This window comes from Stenella coeruleoalba (assembly GCF_951394435.1).
Source record: "Stenella coeruleoalba genome assembly, chromosome: 3".
Lineage (NCBI taxonomy): Eukaryota > Metazoa > Chordata > Mammalia > Artiodactyla > Delphinidae > Stenella > Stenella coeruleoalba.
The window spans coordinates 137,031,361-137,053,479 of record NC_137148.1 but is presented as its reverse complement, the minus strand read 5'-3'; the positions used below and the strand labels follow the sequence as shown (position 1 = coordinate 137,053,479).

The 22,119-nt window shown below is 42.3% G+C and overlaps 1 protein-coding gene across 1 annotated transcript in view; it reads left to right on the top strand.

Annotated features, from left to right (window-relative positions):
* Nucleotides 1–7,439: 7,439 nt before the first annotated feature.
* Nucleotides 7,440–22,119, top strand: part of ATP10B (ATPase phospholipid transporting 10B (putative)) — a gene marked incomplete at its 3' end in the record, with an annotated part of 176,413 nt that continues 161,733 nt past the window's right edge. The window contains exon 1 of the mRNA XM_079918658.1: nt 7,440–7,445. The remainder of the gene's footprint in view (nt 7,446–22,119) is intronic.

Genomic DNA, 22,119 nt, shown 5'->3' with positions numbered 1-22,119 from the left:
AAAAATTTTTAAAAACGAGAATCACATGGTTGGAGCAGCAGGGGAACAGTTGGCCAGAGGAAGGGGATGATGCAATATACATGAGACAATAGACGTTCACCATCTTGACTCATCAACTGCCCATCAGATTCTCAGGAACAGGGATATTGTCTGTTTTGCTCACCACTATGTTCCCCATGCTGAAGACTGTTCCTAGGACACATTAACTCCTCAAAACTGTCTATTGTGTTTACATGGTGACTTTAAAAGAATGACATTTTATTATTTGAAAAAAAAACCCCATGATTTTCATTATAACAAACTTCGCAATGGGTAACTAAATATTACTTTTATACCACACCATTGTTGAGGACTATTGATCTAGGGAGTGGGAATACTAATACTTAGGCTACATAACGTACCAGGCTTCCCTGATGATTAAATGCTATTATTATTGTGAAAGTGTTTCAAAAAGTTTTAAACAACGTACAAATATAAGGCAGTTTGTTGTTAATAGTCAGCTAGAAAATGAAGGCTCAGCGGAATTGTCTAAATAGGCTCTTAAAGGGGTATGGCGAAAAATGGGACTTTGTACATTTCTTCAAATGGTAAGAAACACTTAGGCAGCAAAAGACAATTTTCTAAAATGATGGGTTTGAGAAGAATGAATCAGCAGTGAATGTCAGTGCAAAACATTATTTAGGAACCTCTGGACAAACTTCTGATTAAAGATATTTTCCAGAGCGACTCCAGCAGAAATAATAAAATGCTAGGCTCGAACCTATTCACTTAGTTCTCCTAGCTAACCAGAATGAGAGAGCCGGGCTCACACCTCCTATCAAGTACACCTGGCTGCTTTTAAGGCTTGGCATAAGTACGTTCAGTACTTTAGGTCTCATTATTTTATGCTAAGTGTCAGCCTCCTGCTACAAGACAAGTGGAAAGGAAGCCAGACTGCTGTCCATAGGGAGAGAGACCAGTTCTATTCATCATGGGCACGAGCTAATGCACAGATAAACTGCTGTCATGAAAACCAAATACAGCAGCTTAGAAGAGCAAGTTTGTGTATCCCTCCCAGCTTAAAAGTAGGCGAGCAGGCTAGGGCAGGTAGGCAGCTCCACGTGGTCACTGTGAGTCACAGGCTGGCCGTTCGGTTCTGCCATCCTCTACACGTGGCTTCCATCTCTGGTTCCAAGGAAACTGCTGTACTGTTTTCCAGCCAACACGAAGAGGGTAGGAGGAAGAGTCCTGGCAAGTAGATTTGTCTTTATGGAGATGACCCAGAATCTGCAAATATCACTCCAATTCATACTCCATTGGTCCTGACGTAGTCACATGGTCACACATAACCCCAAGGGAGACACAGCCCTGAACTATCTAGTTGGATGACAATGTACACAGACAACACTTAGGGCCAGGGAGGGTGGCTATTTCTAATAGGAAAAGAGGACTATGGATCCTGGAGGACAAGCTAGCAGTCTCTGCTGTGTCGTGTGTATATTGAGTTCATGCTGTGTTTGAGACTTTCAACTGTGAATAAGACAATGGCCTTCATTCCGAAGGCAAGAGACTCTCACATATAGCAATAACTCTCACATTACGTGGAGTGTGACAATTATTTCCATCTGAGTGGAACTTAGGAAAAATTCTTAGAGAAGGTAACATTTGAAATGGACCTTTAAGATTGGATAAGAGTAGTGCAGACTGGAAATTAAAGTTAGGAAACAGGACTGAGAAGAAGGAAAGAAGGGCCTATAGTCAGTGTGGAGGGAAGAGCTGGCATCCCAGCCAGAGTCATTTGCGTAGCTGGAGCCTTTTGAGAACCATCCACCAATCACCAAAAAAAAAAAAAAAATGAAGACAGATATTGTTGTTTCTCACTCCAAATCCATTCTCTCCTGTCTCCTTAATGACAGTTCTAACTTTTAGTTGAGCATATTGTCTGCCTCACACTTCTTTAGAGTTATATGTGATCATGTGACCAAGTTTTGACCAAGGATATATGAGTGGAGCATTGTATGCAACTGCTGAAAAGTGTTCTCAAAGACATAGCTTTCCTTCACACTTCCTCCAGCCTGCCGTCTGGAATTCAGATGTGACGGCTAGAGCTCTGGTAGTCAGGTCGCATCAGAAGAATGAGAACCAACCCTGGTAATAGCAGAACAGGAAGTTGGAATCTGCCCACTTTCCTGATGACTCTATAGAAGCACCTTAGTGGGAAGCCCTGGGCTGCCTACCCCCAGACTTCTTTAAAGCAAAAAATAAGACGTTAGGTGTTTAAGCCATTGTTATTTGGGGTTGTATGCTACATTCAGGCACACCAAGTCCTAACTAGCTTTCAAACCCCACCTGGTGCTATATTAAACTTAACAACGGATGGGCGGTTAAACCAAAAGTCAGCTTATTAGTTTCCTTTTACTACCATAACACATTACCACAAACTTAGAGACGTAAAGCAACAGAGCTATATTTATCTTGCAGTTCTATAAGTCAGAAGTTCAACATGGGTCTCGCTAGGATAAATTCAATGTGACAGCAGAGCTGTATTCCTTTCTGGAGATTGTAAGGGAAAATCCATCTCCTTTCTAATTCAGGTTGTTGGCTGAATTGAGTTCTTGCAGTTGTAGGACTGAGGACCCCCATTTCTTTGCTAGCTTTCAGCTAAGGACTATGCCCAGCTTTTAGAGGCTGCCCACATTCCTTGGCTCATGACCCACCATCCATCAGCAACAGTGGATCAAGTCTCTACATTTCAAATCTCATCTACCTCTCCTTGCGTCATTGTATATCTCTGGTCAACCCTTTTGCCTTACTTTTCTACCTTTACAGATCCATGTGATTACATTGGGCCCACCCAGATGATCCAGGATAGTCTCTCTATCTTAAGGTCTGTAACCTTAATTCCATCTGCAAAGTTCCTTTTGCCATGTAATGTAATATATTCATAGATTCCAGGGATTAGGGCATGAACATCTTTAGGAGGGTATTATTCTATCTACCACATTCAGAGGATATGAAGTTACCTCAGCACCCTCCTTCTCCTGTCCATTTGAGATCTTGTTTCAGCTGTCCTCCTCATTTACTGGTATAATGACCCAAGGGGCAATTTGTCCTGGATGCTTGAGGTCCATTATAGCCTTGACACAGTCAGGAGTCCCGTCCTCCTCTAATTCTCAGGAATAATGCAGCGTCTCTGCCTGATCTCAAGAAGAATTTGGGATGATACATTAACTTGATACAAACATCCATGTTTGTAGGACCAGGTTACAGGCCAAATTTGGTGAATGCTGGGAGTTTTCTCAGGTAGGTGTGGGGTTGGGACCAGGAGTAAAACTAGGTCTGTGTCTACCTTTCCTCAAAGCCAGAACCTGAAAGAGCCCGAGCGACTGTGGGAAAGAATTTAGGTCTGTTCAGCGAGTTGCAAAGAGCAAGTTCTTTACAGATTCTTTCAGGTTAGATTTGAGGATACGATTGGAAAATGGTTGTAACAAACCTAAGGCAAGAAGAGAAAAGAAAAGAGGGAACAAATGCCCCTCAAAGAAAATGTGGAGATGGGGTAACATCCAAATTATCTAAGTGGAGCTGGGGAAAGAAAGGTCACCTGATTGGTAGTGTTCTCCTTAAAGAACCATTATGGCTTGATCTTTGTACTTTCTGCCTTGTGCAATTTGGGGAACGTGCAGTTTGTGCAATTTGGAGAACTTCAGTGTGAGGTCACTGGAATGTAAACTCCAGGAGGACAAGGACCTTGTCTGTCATGCTTTCTTTAGTCCCAGCTTTCAGAGTACTCTTCTGCACAGAGTACTAACAAATATGTATTTCCATGAATCAGTGAATTAATGCGTTACTGATCACTTGAATGAGTAATTGGTGGGAATCCAAGTCCATCTTTAGTCATTTTCCCACTGGACAGTGCAGTTTCGTACTTAAAAGCTTATGCTCTGAAGTCACACATGGATCCTGGTCCCACCTCTGCTCTTTATCCCACCAGTGTGTTCCCTGGGAATTTACCTGAGTCTGTTTCCTGTCTGTAGCATGTAGCGAAAAAATTACTACTTTGTGAGGTCTCATTGAGGTCATAGATAAAAACTGCATAGTATAGTTCTCAGTAGTCAATGAGTATTAGTTCTTAATGTTAGTCTGAGCCCTCTGCTCAGACCAAAGTGGTCTCCCCTTGATCGTCAAACTTAATCTCCAGCCTATATGCCTTTGCTTGTATCAATGATCTTGTCTCTCTAGCATGTTGTGCACAGTGTCTGGCATATAACATAGAAACCTAAAACACTTGGATGGATAGATGGATGGATAGATGGATGGATGGATGGATGGATGGATGGATGGAAGGAAAATTAACTTACAGCTGGCAGCTCCACAGGAATTTATGTATCTTCATACTCAGCCAGGTCAGCCCAGTGCCTTACCTACAGTAAGGGCTCACTAAATGTTGGTTGGATGGGGATAAAAGGAAAGAAAAATCAGAAAAAGTGAAAATCGAGACCAATGCCCACCTGGATTCATTCTTCTTTCAGGGTGTCCTGTTGAAAGACATTGTTGAGAAGAGAAGCAGGGAGTTGACAGCCACTCTCTGAACTCTATCCCAGGGCCGTTTTAGAACAGGAAAGTTAATTATGGAACCAGATTAACAGTTTCTTTTTTGATATAGTCAAAGTAAAACCAGCAGGATGCAATTTAGCTCTTCCCCACTTTCCAAATAGCAGCAAATTTTCATACAAAACAAAGAGGCACTTGAATTGCAAATTACTTAGAGAATCAGCCAGCAACCCCAACGGAAGAATATTTCTGCTACTTTCAAAACCCGGCTGTTGCCCTTTCAGGATTAACCATGTAGTGGGATGACAAAGGCTTGGGCGTCTTGCTGTTTCAACTCTGGGCCAAGTGGGAGGAGGTGACCCATTAAGGTTTGCTGGAATGCTGCAGCATGGTGTCTGCTCAGAACATTTTTTCTTTTCTCTGAGTCATCTCTGACTCTTAGATCACTAATCTCCACTCACAGAATTGGGGCTGATGGGTCCCGAGAGGTCATCTCAATGAAAGGTGGCAAGAGCAGATGCCTATGAGGGCAGACAGGGACATAAACGAACAGATCAGGGGGTGAGGGTGTGTGTGTATATGCCCACTGGGAAGTAGGTGAGGATTGGGGTGAGCTCAGAGCCCCCATCTAACCATCGTGGTCATTCAGGGATGCTGGCCCGTTGTTGATCATTGCTAGATAGTTCTGAGAAGTCTGTCATCTGCATTATCTGGATTCTTACTTGAGATATTCTTCTTTTTAGCTGTTGGCATATAATTAATAAAAGAAGAAAATACCATCTATTGGCTTGATACGGCTTGTGGGCCACCAGCTTAAAACTTCTGATCTAGCTCAACTTCCTTTATTGATAGATGAAGAAACTGAGGTAGAGAGAAGGAAATCATTCACAAAAGGTCACAGAATGACAAAATCTTCAGACTTCTCATCGGGTGCCTAGCTGATTACACCACACAGCCTCCCTTAAATCCCTGTCCCCTACAAGACACAGGGCAGCTTCGTTTTACAAGAGTATTTATAAATCTTTTTTTCTGATTTAAATAAATGACTCCTATTTTTGGCAGAGGATTTGGAAGGTCCAAATCCAAGGATACACAAAAATCCAAGGAAACAAAATAAAATCACACACTGCTGCCACTGTGCTTTTGTTCCTGGAGAGACTGGAGCCTAGGGTGGGAACCTGGCTAGAAACAGGCTACTTCCAGACACAGCCACTGGAGGGCAAGGTGGCATCTCAGTTGGGTTAGTGCCAATAGATGTAGGAAAGTCAAGACAGGGGTTGAAAATGCATGAGTTCATAGCAGCCAGGCAGGTGGCAGAAATGAGTAAAAAAAGAGAAAATAAAAGAAAAAAGCCAGACGGATAATACAGTGAAGAAAGAAAATATGTCTAAAGGACTCAGGCACTTGGATTCAGTCCATGTCACTGTGTGGGGGTACATGTAGTGTTGACAGTCCTTTTGATTTTTTTCAAGTGAAGCATAAAATCTAAGTTGTTATGTAAAATTTTTCAATCTTTAAATGTAGCTCAATCTTTAAATGTAGCTTTAAATGTAGCTTTTCTTTAAAAAGAAAAGTTAGAACACAGAAAGGAGCAGGATTTGGGTTGTGGCCTTCCTTTGTGACCTCTGTTTAGTGACTCACTGTAAGTGGACCAGTCACTGGGCAAGTCAGTCAACTGGGTGGAGAGTTTGCTTGTGATCAGTCCAGTCGCAGACCAGCAGACACAAGGGCACGGAGATGACAGGGTCAGGACGACGAGACAGGCAGCAGAGAAGATCCGTAGACTTAGGGCAGCTGTCACCTGGGGAAAGAGGGCTTCCACCAGAGCCACCCTGCAGCCTGGGCAGATCCTTGGGGGGAGATGATCTTCTGTGCAAATCTAAGGCACCTACTGTGGCCTTTTGTAGTGTAGGTGTGGGTGTGTGTGCACACGTGTAACAATCTTTACTTTGCGAAAGTCATGTAGATAATCTCCCTTGGTAATCCAGTGGAAGACTCCTTCATTTTCTCTAAACCAGAAATATTTGAAGTCAGTTAAGATAGCAGTGGGTGTGTTGATCCCTTCCACTTTGCTGCAATGAATCGCTGAATGAGTAGGCGGCAGACTAGCATGGCAGGAGCCCTTGAGCGGAGGTCTTGGACCTCCCACCCTAACCTTTCTCTGAGCCTCCATTTCATACCTTGTAAAGGGAGATTTAGGATACCTGCCCTCCTTCTCTGTTTTAGTGAGGATTTTCGACTGGAAGAGACAGAAAACCCAACTGGCTTAAGCAAAAAAGGATTATGTATTGGTTCACGCAACTGGAAAGTTCAAGCATTTCGATCATAGCTAGATGCTAGTGCCCAAATAACGTCAAGGCTTGGTACCTCTTACTCAAAACTGCAGCTGTGATTTCCCACGTTGGCTGCCAGCAGCTTCAGGTGTGCATCCTCACCATCCTAAGTGCAATAGAAAGAGAGCTTCTCTTCCCCTACATTTTCAACACAAGTGTCAGGACTGACATGAATTGGCCTGAATTGGGGCCTATGCCCACCCCTGAACCAGTGAATGTGGCATAGAAGATGGAATGCACTGGGTGGCTGGACCAATACGCATTTCTCAGAGCAATTAGGCATTTAACTAGAGTTTATGGAAACAGGGCGTGCACCCGGAGGATAACAGTTTATTCCTCTCTGGTAGGAATAAACTGTTCCTCCTGAAACAACTTCCTGGGAAAATGTCCAGCCTGATCCATGAAGTTTAAAGCTGGAGTCATCCCTTAGGAGAGAAAAGGGCAAAATACTTGATGACTGGATGATGCCAAAATGAGATTGTGTGTTTTATATTGATTTTCTCTCCTGCATCTTGCAGGCTTGCTTTGACGGGAGGATCAGGACCGGTGATACTTGTTTCAGTGAAAGCAGGAGTGTGAATAGTGAGTAGTTTTTCCTATTTGTTTGTTATAGAATATGAACTCCTTTCTGGTACCAAGATGAGATTTATTAAACTACCATTCCTTCCTCCAACCAGTTTAAACAAATATCCACTGGCCTCATTAGTGAATCAGATGCCAGGTATATGGCTTTACTTTTCTCTATTATATATATGTTCGCCAGAGCACCATAGGAACTCTCAAGGTGCAGATCACTTAAGATATATTCTTGGCTACAAGTAACAGGAAACACAGACTCAAGACGGCTTAAGTAATAAGAAAAAGATTATTAGCTAGCATAACAAGACGTCCTAAAGTAGGATAGGAAAAAAATAAAGTAGGATAGGTCCATAGTTGGTGAATTGAATAGTTCAAAAATGTCACCATGATCTGGGTTCTAACATCTTCAGTGGACCGTCTCTTTCATTTATTTTTTTATCAGCTTTTCCAGAAGTCCTCCAGCAGGCTTTCACTCACATTCATTGGCCAGAACTGTGTCACATATCCTTGCTTAAATCAATCCCTGGCAAAGCAAGATGTGACCACCATGCCTGGCTTAGACCAATCATTAATCTCTTCTTGGGGCTAGGGATGGGATCCACATCCTCTGAAGCACGTGGTCACATAGAGGAAAGTGAATATCTGAACAAAATTGAAGTCTTGTTTAAAAGGAGAAAGGAAGGATGAATGTTTATTGTAAAGGCTATAAGGTGATACTGTGCACATTTCAGATGAAAACTGGTACAGGTACCTAAGTTCCAAGGCATCATATACTCCATCACTGAAGAAAAAGCAGGCCCCCAGCCTTGGCAAACCTTCCCCCAAGTCGTGCATAAAATTGAAGAAATATTTAGGAATACTTTTGACTCTGGATATAAAACCCAAGGCATTATCATTGTATCATATGCAGACTGTTTCTCCAATTTGCATAATTATAAACTCCCCCTCAAAGAGTAAACATCGCTGCCAGCTTAAAAAAAAAAAACTACAAAGCAGTATTAAATATGCATTGCTAACTTGACTTTTTAATTTGTCTGGGATCTCACAGAGGCGTGCACAACTCTATAGATACTGTGTGCTTAATAAAACCTTCCACCTGCCTAAAAGAACTCAACAGAAAAAATAAAGCTAAAACCCAATTTTTTTTAGCTAAAGAATTTGAGTTGATGCCTGAAAATTACCAATAGGAGTTCATCCTATTAAATTGGCTCTCAAATTCATTATTCTGTGCGTTGACTACCATCATTCATGTCTAGGCAATTGCTCTGTGCAGCCATAGGAAGATAACATTCCCTCAGATGTCTTCATTGGGTTTTGAGTCACCTGTGAGCTGTGTGTGATCTTAAATTTTAATATTTATGGGAAATGATTGAAGAGGTGCGGAAAGACTTTCTTGCCCCCAACTCTCTTATTGATCTGCCTACAATGTCCACACCAGTCCCTGTCTTGGGCCTTGAAGTTCTCAGCTGCAATACAAATATGCTACCTGGCCAAGATGGAATATTAAGCTATTCGTATACACCTCAATTTAAGTTTATCCCTTAGCACCAGTGATGACTGAGACACAGGATACCAATGTGTTTATGCATAGAGAAAAGTGCCCCTGGACCTATAGTAAAAATTATATATATATATGTGTGTATATTTATATGTAATGGAGATGAGTATTACATTTACACACACAACACACATACACACAATGTTACATAAATGAGTTACTTTTATACAAGCTATTCTATGACCTGCTTTTTAAGCTCAACAATACATTATAGACATCTTTCCATTGCATCGTGTATGTGTGTATACACATCATTTTTTACCATTGATTAATATTGCATTTCAGGAATAAAAGGTAAGTTATTTACTCAATCCTCAATTAAAAGATATCTGTCATTACTAGTTAATATTTTTACTGTTTTAAACTATACCAAATATTCATGTGCACAGAGATTTTTCTCCACACATATGGTTATGTCTTTGGTCAAGATTCTAGAAGGGTGATCACTGGGTCAGTGAGAGACCCACGGCTTTGTAAGGGCAGAGCCATAAAAGACTAGAATCTCGACACAGCCATGTGCCAGCAGAGCGTGGGCCCTTGGGGGGCTCTGGATATGCCTGTGCTTTGGGTTCCTGCATGAGGGAGAGGTTAAATGACAGGAAGAAGAAAATGGGGGCAAATTGCATCAAATGTGAACTTTGCTAAATGCCACATTTTTATCTTGTCCTACTACAGAACAGTAAGGGAATTACTGTTATTATAGGCGATTATATTTATTTTTGTGTTTACTTGAGTAATGGTCTGTCTGTCCTTTGTATAGACTGTAAACTCCCTATGGGTAGGAGCCAGGTCTGGTTTTCTTTTGTTGTCTACAAATACATACCAAATACCCAACATATTTACATTGCTGTGTGGATGTAATTTTGGGGTGAAAGAGTGAAAAAAATTATATAGAAAATACTTCATGATGGAAAGAAGGAAGTTCCTAAAGAGTGAAGTGTCTAGAGAATCTATGCTCTTCTTAATCATCTCACCCAGCTCTTACTCTCACTTGTTTATTATAATCTACGTCCCAAATCAATGGAAACACTATACAGCTCCAGGTGGTACTCCAGGATCTTAGGGCAAAAGACAGTTCTGCCTCAGGAAGTATTGTATAAGGGGCAGCTTGTACTAAATGACCTCAGGGGTCAACCTGTTTTTACGACCAGCATTTGATTTATTTTTACCTTTCTTTCCCTAAACAAGATGTCGTTCGGTGAGTTTATGAAAACCAAAGAAATGATGGACTTAGAGATGTGACTTTATATGAAATTCTATCCCATTGCAAAATGAACGGGTTCTGTAATGTTGTACCAGTTTGATTTGCTCCAAAACACACAAGAAAGATGAGATTTTTTTCTCTTTCCATAAATGATATTTATTTGCTTTTTCTATTTTCAAAAATGTTTCATGTCATTCAAGGCTTTATCCAAGTTTCTTGAATTTTTGTCATCCTTCCCAGAGCAGCAAGGGTGGTTTTCCTGTTCCCTAAGTCACTTAATGTCTGTGTGCCCAGCCAAAAGAGCTAGCTGAACAGAGACACCCTACACCCATCGCCAACTGACAACTCCATTGGCTCCTGGGCTTAGAGTATCAAAATCAGTTCTCCAGGAAGCTATCAGTTGCTCAGATGAAACATATTGGGCAACTCTGATCTGGTCAATACTTCTTATCTCTTCATTCTTCCTCGTGTATAATATTCCTTTAATGGAAAACCATGTCTAGAAATCCTTCAACTATCTCCAAGGAGGAAGAGAGATTGCTCTTTGGCTGTTCACAGTGAAGTTTGGAGACCAACAGAATTAGCATCACCTGGGCACTTCTTAGAAATGCAGAATCCCAGGTTCCACCCCAGACCTAGTGAGTAATAATATACATTTTCTCAAGACCCTCATGTACTTTGGTGTGCACATAACAGATCTAAAAGACAATTTTTTGTAGTCATTCTCCCTGATACCTTCTCCCACAAAATGAATGTGTTTTAACCCACAAAATGAAGCACATGTGAAGTAGAGTATTATTAAAAGTGCATTATTTCCATAGCTCATACTATTATCAAGTTAGGCAGAAAAACAAACTTTCATAATCATTTGAAGGACACTTTCTATATTTAAAAACAATTATTTACTCCTCAGAGCATTTCATTATTTTTCAAAACAATATGCCCTCTATTCTCTCGTTTTTTCAAAATGGCAGCCCTACAATAAGACCAAATCATGGCAAAAATGAGAGATAGGATAAGGTAGGATAAGGTGACCTTTGGTGCTCCTAGGTCCTCCTTCTGAGCTTAACTCCTCTGTTCTTTTAAGATTTCAGGTACTATCAGCTTCTCTTCAACCCTTCCCTCAGGAAAAATCTATTCTTGGGACAACATATGATGACAGCCATTTTATATTTTATGTATGTTCATAGAGTCATTCTGATAATTTTTAGTCATCTCTCTCATGATGAAAGACTTGGCTTCCATTAAAGGAATATTACATAAGATGAAGCATAAAGAGGTAAGAAGTATTAATCAGATCAGAGTTGGCCAAAAGTTTCATCTGAGCAATTGATAGCTTCCTGGAGATCTGTGTTAAGAAGGATTCTGAGGCTATATCTGGGGTCACCAGGAAAAAATATTTTGTGATGTCTGCTGTGGGTGTGGGATAAAGCCATACATCAGCCATATAATGTTCCCTACCAAAATTTACTAAATCTTTGTATGTCATACATTGTCAAGCTACTCACATGCTGTCTTAGTTATCTACTGCTAAATAAAAAATTACCCCAAAATGTAATTGCTTAAAAGAATAATGTTTATTATCTCACAGTTTCTTCATCAGGAGTCTTTGAGCAGATTTCCTGGGTTCTCTGTCTCAGGGTTTCCCATAGGGACACAATAAAGGTATCGGCCTGAGCTGCAGTCTTACTCAAAGGCTTGAATGGGGAAGGATCCACTGACCAGCTCACGTGGTAGCATTGCGTTCTTTGAGAACTGTTGCACTAGGGTCTCAGTTCCTCACCAGCCATTGTCCAGAGACTGCCCGCAGTTCCTTGACAGATTGCCCACTCCACAGGGCAAAGATGCAAGAAGAGTGAGAGGGGATGACAGCAAGAGGGAAGTCACAGTCTTTTGCACCTAGTTATGGAAGTGTTGTCCAATCACCTTTGCCTATTGTATTCATTAAATGTAAGTCATTATGTCCACTCAAGGGAAGGGGATTACACAGGGCATGAATACTAGAAGGTGGGAATCATTCAGAGCCACCCTACAATCAGGCTGCCATACATAGTTTATTGCATTTAATATTCACCATGACCTCTTAAGATAGGTACTATTATTATCCCATTTTTACAAGTGAGGAAGCAGGCATAGAAAGGCATTTATTCAGAGGACATAGCTAATAACGGACAGAGCTGGGATTTTGACCGAGGTCCATTGGCTTTAAAACTGATGTTCTTGTCACTGTGCCCTTTGCTATCTCTAGAATTACACTACAGAGTGGTCTCAAAATATTTTGACCGTGAACCTCTGTTAGCAAACACTTTCAGAATACACCTTCACTATATGCGTATGTGTTTATAAAGTGCATCTTAATCTGTAAGTAAATATGAGTTAAGCTTACTTCAGAAAGTGATTATGAATAGAAATTCTTTTATCCACACTACAGTGGGTTGTCTTGCCTTCCCCTGGGGTCTCTCCCGCGTTGGAGACTACCGAGCTAACCCCCTTCCGGCTGCAGCATCCTGTGATCCCTGGCTCCCTAATGGACATCCAGTGGGCTGACTGGAGATACAGTTGAAAGCTTCTGCTGCTCAACCACCAAAAACAGGGAGAAACTGGCTGTCAGCCTCCTCCTCTAGCCATGATGAGTGTTATGGAGAATAGTGAATGAGGAGTTTGAACAACTGCTTCCTCTCACTTGGTGTCATCAAGTCACTTAAGGAAGGATATTGCAGGATTGGAGCAGCCTTCTCCCAGCCTCGGAGCCCTGGGGCTTCACTGCAGGGGAGAAAATTAATGCCTTTAAATCTGCCTCCTAATCAAGTTTGAAGGATAGAGAAAAATTCAGATGCAGTTTCCAAGTGAGCCTCTAAATTTTATAAAGACCTATTTATTATGGCATACAAATTATGTTTATTTTAAATTCATGCACACAGTAAAAAACATGTTTAATGCATTTTGGATATTGAGCAAAAATTAAGGTTTCTGCAGAGCCTTCACTCAACTTCTCTGCTCTCCTCTCCTTAAATAACCACTTTGTGTGAGTGCATCCTTCCAGTAAGCGTCTCTATCTATTCAAATACGGATGCACCTTGTTTTTTTTGTAACCCTCACAGTATACGCGCTGATCTACACCTTGGTGTTTTTTCACTTATTGTTTCTTGGAGATGGTGTTACATTAGTGCACACAATGCTTTCTTATTCTTCTTAATGGGCACGTAACATTTTGTAGTATGAATGAATCAAAATTTATGTAATCAGTCTCCTATAGATGGATACTTAGGTTGGTTCCAATCTTTTGCTCTTATAAACAAAGCTGTGATAGATACAGTGTTCAGAGAATTGCTTTGGAAAGCGTTTGGCTTTTAATGTTGCTGTCTAATAGCTTTTTCTGACCACTTAAAAACCATGAAGTCATTGTTTGAGCCAGGTTGGATATCAGGGACATATAACCACCTTCCAGATTCTTCCAATGTATTTCTCTGAATTGCAGTCCTCCCCTTGCTCCAGTACTTAGTGCCTTAGTGAATAAGCCCACAGTGCTGCTTAGAGAAAAGTCTTATGTGGCTTTCCTGGAAGAGTAGAGAAACTAAGGCTCCACCTTCCATCTCTGGATTTCCCAGTGCAGTCCTGGGAAACAAGTATAAGAACTCTGCTCCAGACTAGCTTACAGGATTTATCCAGGGAGATATGCGTGGCCTTGCCCAGTGGCAGGACGGTGTGGTAGGAGAGCACCAGTTCTGAGGTCAGTGCACTTGGACTGCGTGGGTGGTTGCCCAAGTCAAGCTACTGCTGGGTCACAACCCTATACGTGGAGGGCAGGGAGAAATTGAAGAAAATGGCAGATGACTCCAGATCGGTAGGTGGCTGTTTAAATAAGCAAGGGAATTTACTTATGAGGTTTGTCTTGGGTGGTCACAAAACAAATGGATTTCCTCACCCACCTGCCAGATCTGAAGAGTTTATATAGAGGCCTTATCTGGGTTCAAGTACATGCACAGTCCAAATGATCTCAGCAGCACATTATTATCTCAAGGCTGTGTCCTTGGACAGCTTCTATCAGGAGGAAGGCAAGAACAACACACATTCCAAGGACAGGGGTAGGGGTAACGAGTGTCTGATTGCTCGGGGCCAGTTCACAGGTCAAACTGGTGGTCATGCCTTGTTGATGAACTCCCCTGGGAAATACTGTCACCAAAAAATGGATTGGCTACTAGCCAGGCACAAACCATAGATACCCACTTTAGGGGTTGTTCAAGCAGACCCTTCATCAGCGACCCTTTGTCACCATCGCTGCTGTAGCTCTAATCCTTTCTGCCTCTCTGGTCCTCTTTCCTTAGCAGGTCTAGATGACCTCTGAGGTCATCCATCTCAGGCTTTCCCCAGCTTTGTGATTTGCCATCACATATGGGGGGAGAAGTCAGGCTCAGGCACCTGCCTTTATTTTGTTTGACCCCCGTCTTGCCAGATCACTCAGAATTCACCAGCTGTGGGAATCTTCCCCTTTCTCTTGCCCTCCTCGCCAGCTGCATATGGGAATTATTCACAGTCGCCCAACTGAAATGCCTTCTGAAGACACATGTTTGCATTGATTTTCAAATCAGTATTCTGGCCCGGGTGACAGACACACACACTGAAATCTCAGCCTCTGCGTTCTGACGGAGCAAGAATTTTCACGTGTGGACAAATTGTTATAAGGATACAGATGACTAGGCTGACTGTATCCTTCCCTTCCACCAAGTGTCATGGAGGGAAAATCCTTAATAATAACAAGAGCAGGGCTTCCCTGGTGGCGCAGTGGTTGAGAGTCCACCTGCCGATGCAGGGGATACGGGTTCGTGCCCTGGTCTGGGAAGATCCCACATGCCGCGGAGCGGCTGTGCCCGTGAGCCATGGCTGCTGAGCCTGCGCGTCCGGAGTGTGCGCTCCGCAACGGGAGAGGCCACAACAGTGAGAGGCCCGCGTACTGCAAAAAAAAAAAAAAAAAAAAAAAAAAAAAAAAAAAAGGCAGCAGCAGCTGCATTTGAGTCCCTATTTTATCCTGGAGTCTATACGAGACATGGAGCATTGTGATGGACAGTACAGGACCTGGCATCAGCCTAAGTGGTTTGGGCCCCCATCTCCATCACTCAGTAGCTGTGTCACTCAGCACATTTCTTGACCACTCTGAACAGCGGTTACACCATCTGTGAAAGCAAATAGACAAACAAATGAAAAACACCAGTAACCACACTTACCTCGAAAGGGCTGTTGGAAAGATCAAACAAGGCAGCCCATGGAAAGTACTTAGCCCAGTGCCTGGTGCATAATAAACACACAGTACCAGCTGGCTGTCCCTGCAAGATCGTTTCTCCTCATTTCATAAATGTGCAAACCCAGAAGCAGAGAAGGTAAAAAAACCTGTCCAAGACTGAAAGTTGCAGAACTGGGATTTAAACTTAGGTCCATCTGCCTCATTAATTCTTCAGATATTTATTGGGTGCTTTCTATGTTACAAGCACTGGGGATAGAGCAACGAGGGAGCAAGACACGGTGCTGGTTCTCATGGAGCTGACCATCTAATGGGATGCCGTGGAGCTCCTCCACCTACCTCCCACTCACTGCCTTGCAAAGGTGCCCCAGGATACTCTTGACAGTAACTGAAGTAGCTCGTATTTATTGGGTGCTATTGGGTGCTCATTTAATCTCTTCAGTAGCCCTGGAAGGTAGATACAATTATTATCAGCATTTTACAAATTAGCAATCTGAGGCTTGCAGAAAGCAGAACACCTTGTCAAGGTCATGTAGCTCAAAAATGGTGGAGCTGGGATGGAAACCCAGGCAGCATCCTAGCACAGTTCATCATATCATTTCCAAGGAGGCAAGCTGACTTGTGACTGGGATTGGAGCTAGGACTGAGAGCGATGTTACTGATGCAGCCCGCATCTAATCACATGTAAGGGGTGTCCCCTTTTTTGTGCCCTGAGCTCCTGTAGTTACCGTCTGAGGATAAAAAGTGCTAGATGTTTTTATATTTAACCATGAAACAAATCAAGTGCAGTCTAATTAAAATCAGGCAGCGGGACTTCAACCGACTCTGCTCTCCTAATCTATTTAGTTGCATTTTCAAGGACACTGCATCAAGAGAAAATCTCTGTTAGGTCAGCCAGTGGCAGATCGTGGCCCCCTTCAGCCCGTGGGAATGGAGCTTGACTTGGCCGGATGCAGACAGGCGTGGCCTTGAGGAGACGTGGGCAGGGGCAGAGCCCTGGAGTCTGGATGATAACCACGGCCACAGCCTGCTGATTTCCGCAGAGCTGCTGTAGATCGTGGAGAGGGCTGTGTTCAGAGGAGTCTAACCAACTTCAGTTCTGCCTCCCTGATTCAGAAGATTCATCCGAGTCTCCACACGCGCCTGGTGGGTTCAGGGAGCCAGTGATGCCAGTAATAAGTAAAATGCCGCCAGCATGATTTTCCCCCATTTGCTCACTTTATTCACGGCTCACAGTTACCAGCCAGCAAGGGTGGGTCTGCACACCTCTAAGGCACTGTAAGATTCTTGACAAGGAGTGAAAACCAGGCGGAAAAAAAAAGAGGTCTTGCCCTTCAGACACAGCCAAACCAGCCTGGAGCCTGAGCTCAGGACTGCGTCACTTACGAAAGAGAACACCCAGCCAAAACATACTAGATTTGTACTCTTGTTCCCATCCTGGAATTAAGAAATCTAAAGCACTTAGTCCTTCATAGATCAACCCCCCTCCTGCCTCCCAAGGTGGATACTCAGCTCAGGAAAACAGAAAGAATGGCCCAGTAGTGCCGAGGAAGCCAAGAAGCCTTGAGCCTTGCGGCTCCAGCAGGGGTACACAGTATTTTCACTCGTTTTACACATATGCAAACTCTGAATATCCAGACAGGTTATGAGATCTGCATAAAGCCACACAGCAATTTGATGAAAGAAATGGAGCCAGAACTCTGATCTCTCTCTGCTCCTGATGCCACGAAGACCTCAGCTGTGCCTCCAGGGAAGAGGTGGGGATGCAGACGGGGCGCTGGTCACAGCCAGTGCAACCCCGGAAGCCCTCAGTCCTGATTAGCTGGCCTTAAGTGGCTGGGACCTCGATTTGCTCTTCCCATGGGGCCAAAATGAAGACCGGTGTTGTTTAGTTCGTATGTCCACCTCCTGGGGTTATGCTGGTGAAGCTTCTAAGGAACCACAATGGAAGAACACATCCTTCTCAATTAAAGCCCTTAAGAAAGTCTGCTGCGTCTTCCTACCTGCGGAGGAAAACACTGAATCGAGAGTCTGTATATGAATAAACAAGAGAAAAAGTGATATCTGTGATGATCCACAGACTAACAGGAGTCTTTACAATGGCAAATGGCCCGAGAGACTTCAGACCCATCATACTGGGTTTTTGTAAGGTAGCTTTCGTCATTGCTAACGGCATCCATTGCTAATGGATTCTGCAATTAACCATCAAAGGAGCTGGGAGGTCAGGCTGCATGGGATGAGCATGTCTGACTGCCCATCATGTGATTGCTTGCTCGAACAGAGGCAGATGTTTCTGGCACCCTGAAACCCTCCCAGCCAGAACTTGCCACTACACTGTAGCAAGGCGGGCAAGAGTCAGAATGGGATTGGAGGCTGAGGTGTGCCACTTTCTAGTGATGTGATACTGGAAAAATATGAACTGCTCTGAGTCTAGAATTTCTCAGCTATAAGATAGAAGCGCTAATGTAACCTAACAAATGGCACATATGGTATTTAGCTGAATAAGTGGGCCATCTCGGAAGCTGTAGAAGTACCATTCTAATAGAGCTGGAAATGACTCCAGAAATTACCTCCCCCAGAGGTTCCCATCAGCATCAAGTGAGGTGTTTTTGAAATATGTAAAAACGCACACGGCTGGACCACAGACATTTCTATCCCACGCAGCCTGCTTTTACACTCTAACTTCGTAGACCTCCCTGGTCCTTTGATATGTAATTACAGAGTCTGTTTAGGACAAAAATACAGTGTTTCCATGAGCAAAGACTATTTTTCAAAATCTGAGGATAGGGACCAGGCCTCTGTAGTTTTCAAAGCTCCTCAAGTGATTCTTAAGCAGCCAGATGAGCATGAGTCCTTAGAACCATCTTGGGGAGCCATTGACCTAAGCCACAGAGAGGCTAAGAAAACTGAAGGTCACAGAACCATGGAACTAATTAGCTAATAATAATAACCACAACAAAGACAACAACAAACACCCTCGGTTTTTCTGATTTCTAGTCTAATGACCTTCTCGCCAAATCAGTGCAACAAAATTAAGAACAAGACGGGTTTCGTGGTTGATCGTCTCAAGTGCGGTCCATGAGGTCCTGGTTGCTGATGTGCTAGCAACAGTTTAGAGCCATCAACTGATTTTTTCCTGAGGGTTCACTGTGTATTTCAGTCAGAACCACAAACCCAGGGATATTTGAGGATCTGAGTGTTAAAGCATCACTGACTTCCCTCGGGGAGGGTTGGCTTTTTAGGACACAAGGTCACAGCCCCAGGCATCTGCGCTCCATCCCACAGACACCACTGCCAGGTGGCTTCCTGGATGATAGACCTTGTGCGCAGCAGGAAATGAGCCAATCAGAAGCAAACCTGGCATGCAAACCTGTAGGGGGCAACATGTATTGCCCACATAGCCTGAGGATAATATTGAGAAGACCTACTTTTTCCAGAGAGTTGACCATGTGCCAAGTATTGAGAAAACTTAGTGAGCAGTCTTAAGAGTGTAAAACTCCTGATTGTCCTTTATTCTTATTTATCCTTGCTTCATGGTTTGTATTTTTTAAAGATAGCTTTATTAAGTTATAATTGCTATACCATAAACTGATCTTATTTAAAATGCACAATTTGATAAATTTTGACATATTTATAGACCAGTGAAACTGTACCACAATCAAAATAACAAACATATCCATAGTCTCCAGAAGTTTCTTCTCACTCCTCCCCAACCCACTGTACTTCTGTTATTTCTTGGTCTGACTTCTTTCACTCAGTATGATCATTTTAATTGTATCCATTTTGTTACATATATGAATAGTTCTCTTTTTATTGCTGAGAATTTTCCATTGTATGGGTATACATGCCTTTATAGTTTATCCCTTCACCATTGTGCCTAGTTTTGGGTTATTACAAATATAGCTGCTCATTTGTATATAAATCTTTGTAAGAGTATATGTATTTTTTCTTTCCTTTTTGTAAAGACAAATAACTAGGAATGGAATGTCTGGATCATATTATAGGTGTGTAAGTTTAACTTTTTAAAGAAACTGACAAACTGTTTTCCAAAGGGCTGATATCATTTTAACATTCTCACATTCCCTGGAGATTTCCAGTTCCTCCATATCTTCACCCAGATTCGGTATGACTGATCTTTAAATTTTAGCCTTCCTGACAGGTGTGTAGTTTTATCTCATAATTCCCAATCCCTCATCTATATGTCTTTTATTTTTTTTCCTTGCCTTATTGCAATGCCCAAGACTTTCAGTAAGACGTTGAATAGCAGTGGTGAGAGAAGACATCCTTGCTTTGTTCTTGCTCTTAAAGGAAAAGCATTCCGTCTTTCATCAGCTATGATAAGAGTTGTATGTTTTTTAGACATCCTTTAAAGGTTAAGAGATTTTCCTTCTATTCCTAGTTTGTTGAGAGTGTTTATTTTTGAATAGATATTGTGCTCCTTTTTTCCGTATCTATTGAGATGATCATATCATTTTTCTTCTTCACTCTGTTAATATAATGAATTATATTGATGTTGAGCCAGACGTATTCTTCTGATAAACCCCACTTCATCATGATGTATTATTTCTCTTATACACTGCTAGATAAGATGTGCTATATTTTTGGTGAGGATTTATTTATCATCATTGTAAGGATGAGGATCATCATTGTGAACATGGGGGGGGGGGTATCACAGGTCTGAGATGAGCATAAAGGCAAATAAAAAAGAAAGATGGAATATTCCTACCTTTACTAATGCAAGCAAAATTTGCTTTTAATGCCATAACTGTTAATAATGACTTTTCCGGGCTTCCCTGGTGGCGCAGTTGTTGAGAGTCCGCCTGCCGATGCAGGGGCACGGCTTCGTGCCCCGGTCTGGGAAGATCCCACATGCCGCGGAGCGGCTGGGCCCGTGAGCCATGGCCACTGAGCCTGCGCGTCCAGAGCCTGTGCTCCGCAACGGGAGAGGCCACAACAGTGAGAGGCCCGCGTACCGCAAAAATAAATAATAATAATAATAATGACTTTTCCTTTAAATGATAGAATTTATGTTGCCCTTGATATTTTTCTTAGTTCCAATCTCCTCAGTTGGATATGGATTCATAATGTGCCTACTTCCTAAGATTGTACAGATTAAATGATTTAATGCATAAAAAGCACTTAGCACAATGAACATGTCATAATTGTTCAATGAATGTTAGATATTGTTGTAATTACTGTTAGACCGTGGATTTAGTCTTTATAAGCTGTAAAATTTACCCAAATCTAAGAGTAGAAAATACAGTGGATGATTCAGTTGTGTGCGTTTATATATATAATAATATTATATTTATAGAATACGGCTACCATTTAAGGCTTTAGTTACAGAATTAGTTTTGTTTTGTTTTAATTGCTATGTAACATATTCCCAGAAGCTTCGCTTAAAACAGTACGCATTTATTATGTCACAGTTTCTCTAGGTCAGAAGTCCAGGCAAGGGTGACTTACCTGGATTCGCCTGGCTGGGTTCTCTCCTCAGGGTCTTCCAAGGCTGAAGTCGAGGCATCAGTTGGGCTGTGTTCCTTTCCAGAGACTCTGGGAAAGAATCTACAACCAAACTTATTCATATTGTTGGCTAAATTCAGTTCCTTGCAGTTGTAGCATTGTGGTTCCCCATTTCCTTGTAAACTGTCAGAACTCCTAGTGGTCACATACATTCCTTGCCTTGTGCCCCCCTTCTATCCAACTTCAAAGCCAGCAGTGAAAAATCTCTCCTCATCAAATCCCTCTCACGCCTTGAATTTCTTTTTCCAGGAGGAGCCCAGTCCCTTTGAGGGGCTCATCTTATTAGTCAGACGCCCAGGATAATCTGTCCTAAGATCAGCTGCTTTGGGACCTGAATTATAACTGCCGAACCTTTTCTCCACAGTCCCTAGGATAGTATTTGATTGGATGGGCGAAGGCATGTGTAGACCTGGGACCAGGTCTCTTGGGGGCCATCGTATAATTCTTCCTACCACAGATACATTTTCTCATCAACTCTGGCTTAAATCAAAATAAGATGGGACTATAAAATAACGAGAGTGACTTCCTTTTAACGTGCAGCTTGTAAAAATAATTCTTTAAAGATTATTCTCATTGTTTTATAATCACACCCCATATGTGGGACACCCAAGCCCCTTGGCCGGCACTTAGCAGGAATGAGGGTTAAAGATGCTAATGGTAATGTATTATTAGATTCTCTCGAATAATCCCAAATATTCCTCAATACTGGCTGTCACTTAACCTTTTTATGCCTATTTGATCACCTGTAAAAGAAAGAGATGAATACTTACTTCGCAGGGCTGATACGAGAGTTTAAGGATCTGTTTTACATAAACGATTATGCTGATGAACAGCTGTCATTTCTTGCAAGCTGACCAGGTGCAGGCATTGCACGTGCTTCCAAGGCGTTGTGTTGTAACTGAAGGTGTGTGGCTCCAGAACTGAGGCCAGCGCCATGATTCAATCCCAGCACTATCTGCTTGGGTGAATTTTTAACTGCTCAGAGCCTCAATAACTTTAGATCTAGAGTAGTAACAAAAAGGATAGATCATGGATAATAATAAAGGATAGAAAATGGTCACAACATAAGTGTGGACCTAGCCTATGGCATCCATCCAATATATGGCAAGCATGTAAATATGGACCCTATGGTAATAACTCTGCTTCTAAAACTGCA